The following is a 7,402-nucleotide window of genomic DNA, read 5'->3' as shown; positions in this document are numbered from 1 at the left end:
TTGACAGAAAGAGACAGTGAGAGAGAGAACACAACAGGGGGAATGGGAGAGGAAGAAGCGGGCTTCCCGCAGAGCAGGGAGCTCGATGTGGGGCTCGATCCCAGGACCCTGGGATCATGACCTGAGCTGAAGGCAGACACTTAATGACTGAGCCACCCAGGTGCGCCCCTGCCCCCACTGACCTTTAACTCCAGTCTCTGCTGGTTTCAAGAACTCATGAAAATCAGCCCCTCTCATTTTCCCAGCCAGTGGCTTTGGGGAAATGTTCTCCTTGTGCATGTCCCTGTGCACTCTACTCTCTCTTACCTTTCTCCATGACCAGGGCTCCCTCCCCTCCACAGCACCCATGATCCATTTCTTCCCCAAACCATGTCTCTGCATTTCCTAACTTCTTTGATGTGGCTTCTTCTCTCCCTTTAGTTGTGGAGTTTGCTCTGTCAGTCTTCAGGTTGATTTCTGGCATATTTACAATGATTTGATAGTTATCTAGTTGTGTTTGTGGGACTAGATGAGCCTAGGGTCCTACTACGCCATCATCTTAGTTCCCCTCCTTCCACAGTGTAGTAAGATTTTATTTCTAAGTAATCTCTACACCCAACGTGGAACTTAAACTTACAACCCTGAGATATAGAATCATATGCTCTACTGACTGAGCCACGAGGCAACACCTCCCTTCTTATATCTAAAAGAGAAAAAGCCAGATAGAAAAACTAAATAAATGTTAAGTACTTAAGATTAGATGGCTCATTATATGAATCTATGATGGACCTAAAGGAGATTTATAAAGTGTTCCTGATGACAGGGTACTGTGGTAAGCTGCCTCTCAGTAACTGTGTGGCAGTCAGGGAGCCATTGGCTTGGGAAACCCTCTGTTGTCCTCATCCATGAAATCATCCATATGTAATGTCCCTGTGTGACCTTATCTTCCGAAGCTCTAGTGGAATCGTGTGAGTGAAAGGGCTTTGTAATCCATAAGTCACTGTACAGAAGCCAGTTATTATTAAATTTTTAAATTATTAATTAGGTTTCTACAATATGTCTATTTATTTTCCAAGATGGGGAAGCTAGACTTTCCCTCCCTTGATGCATCAAGCCCTAAATGGGGTGAGGAAGGAGGAATTAGTGATAATCAAATTTGTATCCACAGCTTTAATCCAGTGGTCAACACAAATGGCCCATCAATTACAAGTTGTTCATGAGTGAGTCTGAGTGGAGGAAACAAGGACCTGCCCATGAGCCAGGAATACAGAAGAGCACTTTTTGAACTGGAGGGACACTAACAATAATGTTCAAAGAGGAAGTGGACTTCACATGCATTCATTATGAGATGCTGGCAAGTATTTTTATAATGATGGACTGCAACTGCACCCCCGAGCCTCCTCCCTATCCAGTTAAAACTTTCCTATCTCTCTATAGCTTTTCCTTCCCCTCTCTACAGCTCAGATTTTTCAGGCTACATGATATATTCAAGCTTCCCTCCCCAAGTTCACTTGTTCAAATGCATCTGGAAGGTCCTCCATATGATCCCTGTGTTGGGAGACCTTAGTTGGAGACCAAACAAAAACAACAGGGCTTGGTGGGAGTGGAGACAAGGTCAAACGGCCTCTGAATTCTGTGAGGTTTGTTGATTTCTTGGGCTTTACATTACTCTCCATACCTTCTTTCCCTCAGTCCCTCGATCCTTCCACCATCCTTTGTTCAACCCTGCTCCCTTGCTTTAGATCCAATCTTCACATCAGAGAACCCAGACAAAACTCAGTCCCACTCCCAGACTCTAGGTCAGCCTCAGTCTTCATCAATAGAAAAGTCTGGAAGGCAGGGTGGAGCAGCATCTCAACCTTTGTCCCTGGTTGTAATCCCTGGACTGTTTTTAACTTGTGGCCTTTGTTGGTTGTTCCCCATTTTCTTACCCCAAATCCACTCTCTGTCCACCCTGCTCTGTACCGAGAAGCTGACTCCTCTGGAATGCCTTACCTAGGCTCCATTGCCAAACGACTTTCAGCTGGGTTTGACTGATGGGAGGCACTGGCAGGAGGTGGAGAGTGGTAGTAAAAAGAGGTTGGGGACTTACCTGCTCCATGGCACACCTTCGGGCATCCCTCATGACTATGGTTCCTGCCAGACAGCTGTTCTTCTACAGCTCAGCTCCCACTGGGCTCAGGTCTACTACTTCCCTCCCTTAGCCCTTCAGCCATAAGGGTGGTAACAGCCTTCTAGGGTTGGTTATCTCTGGCTACTTCATGATCTTATCTGCACATTGACCATGATATCTCTTCATTCGAACATTCTCCTAGGAGGAGCCTTACCAGTGCGTGGTCAAGTCATCTTCTCCTTTCTTAGGTGCTCATCTTCATTCCCTACCTGTTACTTTGGTTGTCTCTGGGGAAAGGGGTAGTGGGTACTGGACTGTACCACCCAGAGCTCTCTTTTAGAACTGCGGTATTCACTCCCCTGTTGGGGGGAGGGGTGTTGGTGGTGCTCATGGCTGACAGTGCTCATGGCTATGTCCTTCTTCAGGAGAGCCACTTTGCCCAGGGTCACACCCTTTGCCAAACATGGTTCACATCCAGTGATCCAATGGCTGATCAGTAAGGAGAGGGTTGAGGTTTATAAAGTGAAATCTCCTTGCTTCAGGGTTGTACAACCCTGAAAGGCCTTTCCAGCTCCAGCACTCCATGTGAGATTGGCTGAAGATTTCAATGACACTGCATTGTTGTTCAACTCCTCTGCTCTTCATTCTACCTGCTTCCCCTCATCAGTGCTGTTCCTGATTCCCCAGTGAACTTCTTGAGCACATACCTCCATCACAGTGTCTGTTTCCTAAGAATCTGTCCTGAGACAATGGGTTCCTGACTGAAGACCAAGAAGTGGTCTCTCGGCTCCATGCTGCTAGCCTTTGACAACAGTGCCTGCCAGACTAGACCAGTTTCCCTCTGTCAAGTCCTAACCACAGTTTGCCATTCACCTGTCTGGATCTCCCACTTGTTCCCCACTCCTCAGAAATTCAATTAGTTGGTCCTTTCTCCCTCTGTAACTAGAAAGTCCATTGTCTCTGGTTTGAACCATCTCATTGCCAACTGACCTCTAGCACTGACGTTCTTTCTCATAAAATAATAAAGTTCACACTATGTGCTGGGTGCAGTGCCAAGTACTAGGGACACAGAAATTGGTAAGAAGTAGTTTCTGCCTTGGAAGATTCAAATCCCAGATATGCCACTTTACTAGATGTATGACTTTGTTAAGGAGATTGAGAAGAAGTGGCTAGAAATGTAGGAGGAGGATTCAAAGAGAATGGTGCTCTGGAAACTTTTTCAGGAAGGAGGGAGAGACCAGTTGTATCAAATGCTGCTTGATATGTCAAACAACATAAAGACTAAGAATTTTCATTGGCTATGGCTATGGCTACATGGAGGTTACCAGAAAGCTTGACAAGAGCAGTTTTAGTGGAATGGTGGGGCAACGGCCTAACTGTAGAGTAGGTTCAAGAGGGAAAGGGGGTCAGTGATGTGGAGATACAGTGAATGATGTGGAGATACAGTTTTGCTTTAAAGGGAAACAAAGCAATGCAGTGGCAGACCATAAGAGGTTTATTTGTACATTTAAGACAGGAGATTTTGCAGCATGTTTTTATACTGGTGAAATGATCAAGAGGAGAAATTTCAATGATTTGGGGATACGGTTGCTGGAGTGAGAGGAGAGAGAGATGTATCTGGTGCGCAAGTGGGGATGCTGTTCTTAGGAACAAGGAGACCAAATGTAGGAGGACAGAGGCAAGTAGGTTCATAGATGAGAGGCTGCCCTTCTGATTGCTTCCATTTTCTCAATGAAATAAGGAGAATGGTCATAAGCTAAGAGTGAGAGAAGTTGGGGAAAGACACTAGTGATTTGAACAGAAAAGAAGTACATGGTCACTCAGGGGAATGGAGGCCAAAAGAGTTGACCAGGGCTTGTAAATTGGGTTGTTGGGATGATTTGATTAGATAATAAAAGAAAAGTGTTTAGCACAATGCCCTGTACATAGTGAACATATTTAAAAATAGTTATTATTAAGTCAGTCTGGTGGGGGATGACCATGATATCCCTCAAAGTACTTTCAGAACATGGAGGAAATACCCCCTCCAGGGGAGCTGGGGAGCTATCCCCAGAGGCAGTGAATTGAGAGTTGGTCATAATGAGGAGAAAAGGAATAATGTAACAAAGAACACTATGTGCCACACATACTACAGCTACTGAGAATGAACCAGCTGGTGACCTGTTTGTAAATAAAGCTTTATTGGAACTTAGTGATGTCCTTTTTATTTTTTTTTACAGATTGTCTATAACTGTTTTCATGCTACAACATCAGAGTTAAGTATTTGCAATAGAAACTGCATGGCCTGCAAAGCCTAAAATATTTACTACCTAGCCTTTTAGCAAAAAAAAAAGTTTGTTGATCCCTGAACATAGAATTAGATAACGAGTGACTGTGGACCTAAGAAAATAAATTAGAGACCAAATAATATCATTATAGAATGAATCCATTAGAAACAGTGAGGAAGAAAAGCGATACCACTAAAAACAGAATTGCTGACCTAGAGGAAACTGCTAAAATCATCAATAGCCAATGCAGTTAGGGGAGAAAAAGAACTCACGGGTTAAAGCAATCCAAAGGAAAACAGAAAAATATTGACAAATCTTATTCTCAAACTCTCCAGAAATTTAGAGCAGCTGAAGATGATCTCAAGGATATTTGGTGTTCCTGATGTAGAAAATTCAAAAATATGGAACAGAAAGAGTAAGAATTAAGATATAATCCAAGAAATTTCCAAAAATGCAGAACGAATTGAATGTGTAGAACATACCATGTTCCAGGAAGTCTTGATCTAGGATAACCCATAGTGAGTCATATTCTAATTCAGTTTCAAGAATCAAGAACATCTTCAGACATCCAGGCAGAAATTGTAAATAATCCACAAGGAATGAAAAAAGAATTGTGATGCCAGGACAAGATGGAATAATATTCATAAAGCGCTGAAGGGAAGAAAATATTCTTAATATTTTTCATAGTCTTTCAACCTCACAACAGTAGTTCTCAGACCTAGCTGCACATTGGGATCTCTGGAGAGTTTTTTAAATGTTCCATGTTTAGAGCCACCCCCCTCCCCAAACCAGCTAGATCAGAATCTCTGGGAATGGAGCTTGGACAAGGGTATTTCTCAAAAATTCACCAGGTGACTCTAAGTGCAAGTGATTCTAGGGCAGGATACTCTAAGCGTGGACCCTGGTTCAGTGGTAACAAGCATGGAGCTTGATAGAAATGCCAAGTGTCAACCCCCACCCTAGACCTATAGAAATAAATACAGATTTATCTGTATTTTAACAAGTTCTCCAGGAAATTTGGATGCCTGCTTAAGTTTTAAAAGCCTCGAAGAATCTCTCTCTCTCATAACATTTTGTTCACTTTATTGTTATAAAGACTCAGTGGTTCTGTGAAAGTGTTCATTATCTTTTGGTGTGGTGACTTACTGTCTCTTACAAGACCAGGGAATAACTTCTGTGTGAGTGACCGAATGAAGCAGAGGCCAACGCTAGGGGAGAATGCCTTTCAAGTCTCAAGGTCTCTCTCTATGACTTATGCTCAAGTTTCCTCTGCAACAAAGATCATATGTGGAAGCTTTTGTTTGTTCACTCATCTTTAGAAGACTTCATGTAGGTTTTTCTAAGTTGACAAATGTTTTAGATCAGAACCAGAAGTTTCTTGCAGAGGAATTTTTTAGGAAAGAATATCTCTTTTAGGAAAAAAGGTTTAGATCTAGATTCAGAGATAAATCTAAAGATGGATCTAAGTATAGATTAATAAAATATTTTAAAATTAGTAACATTTGGATTTTAGCAATGTCTTCGGTCGCATTTAAGTTTATTTTTCTTATAGCTGAGTAAAATTAAGTTGATTAACTTGGATATAGCATGCATAGAATGAACCCATTACAGTAAAAGTAGTTCTGTATCTATCTGCAAATATACAGAGAAAGATGCTCATCTGATGTTATTTATGACTGGTGCGATTTGAGGTACTTTTTGAATTTTCTTCTCCTGTACTGTTGAAATTCCTGAAAATGTAAATTATTTTTCCAAAAATATTGAAGTGATTTTTTAGTAAACAAAACAAACCCAAATCCTCAATTCATTAATCTGACCAGGATAATCAGGATCTGTGTACCAGCTCACACCAACCAGATTCACAGAGACTGTGAATCAGAATTGCAATACATTAATTAACATACCCACTCCTAGATCTAAGATATGTCATCCAGAGAAGGAACCTACTTTTCTGGGACTATATTTACTCAGGACTCTAAACTACGTATTAGAGGGTTGCTTGATAGAAGAGCATAGAATTAGAGAAAAGACAGTAGGTCTGATCTTTTTAGGGAATTTCTTTGAAACTATCATTGGCTAAAGATTTGTCCTTCACTGAAGCAATTATCCTTTGTCAAGAACTGTTTTCTCACCCTAAAATCAAGACTCCATCTTCCCATCCTAAGTATTTACTATAAGGTACAGTTTCTCAAGATTATGACTGATATTGCTCACACTGGAGGACTTTCCAAATCACAAATGCAAAAAGGTCATTTCTGACAAGATCGTCTTCAACTCAAACATAAATTTAACATCCATGGTAGCTATGATATCAGAAGTTGGCATCTCATACTTATCTCTGCAACCTTGGGTTTATCTCACTAGGGGGTTGTTTGAGCCTTCTGGGTACTGAATATGTCCTGTTCATGAGGAACAAAAAGAGTACATGCAATGTAAGGAAGTAGAGCCTGTGGGGCTTTTTTTTCTTTTTAAAAATTTAATGAAAAACATAAGTTAAATTCAATCCAAGGTTTAAAAAGTGATTAATTATTGTCAGTATATCTCATATCTTTCTTTATTAAAAAGAAATAAACATTCCAGTCCTTTCTTGCATTGACTTGGGTTGAACTCTTTCATGGGGGAGAGGGGGGCAGAGATTTTCCACTCCACTAATATAAATGCTGCAGGATGTGTTAGTGTCGTAACTTAGAAACTCAACTCAAGATCGGGAGATATTTTTCTCTGGGCAAGGACTGTCTTCCTCTAAATTTTAAGTAACTAAATTATGATGTATCAAATAAATTTAAGTTTTTTAAAAATTATTATTCCATTAAGTTTATGTATATGGGCTTTGAATCCTAGTAGGATAGAATTCTAGCTCTCCTGGTTTCTAGCTAGAGACCCAGTGTAAAACAAAAACCCTTTATTTACTTCATTTATAAAACAGCAAAAACATCACTTACCTACTTTTTAGGGTTTTCCTAATGCTTGCAAAGTAATATTAAATGTTGAGAGTACACACTAGGAGCTCAATAAATGAAATCCATTTGATAATCAAAGATGT

This window comes from Eumetopias jubatus, unplaced genomic scaffold, assembly GCF_037043125.1.
Source record: "Eumetopias jubatus isolate StellerSeaLion01/CBP00866 unplaced genomic scaffold, mEumJub1_p1.0 scaffold_4, whole genome shotgun sequence".
Lineage (NCBI taxonomy): Eukaryota > Metazoa > Chordata > Mammalia > Carnivora > Otariidae > Eumetopias > Eumetopias jubatus.
The sequence above is the reverse complement of the archived record's forward strand: the minus strand, read 5'-3'. Positions refer to the sequence as shown.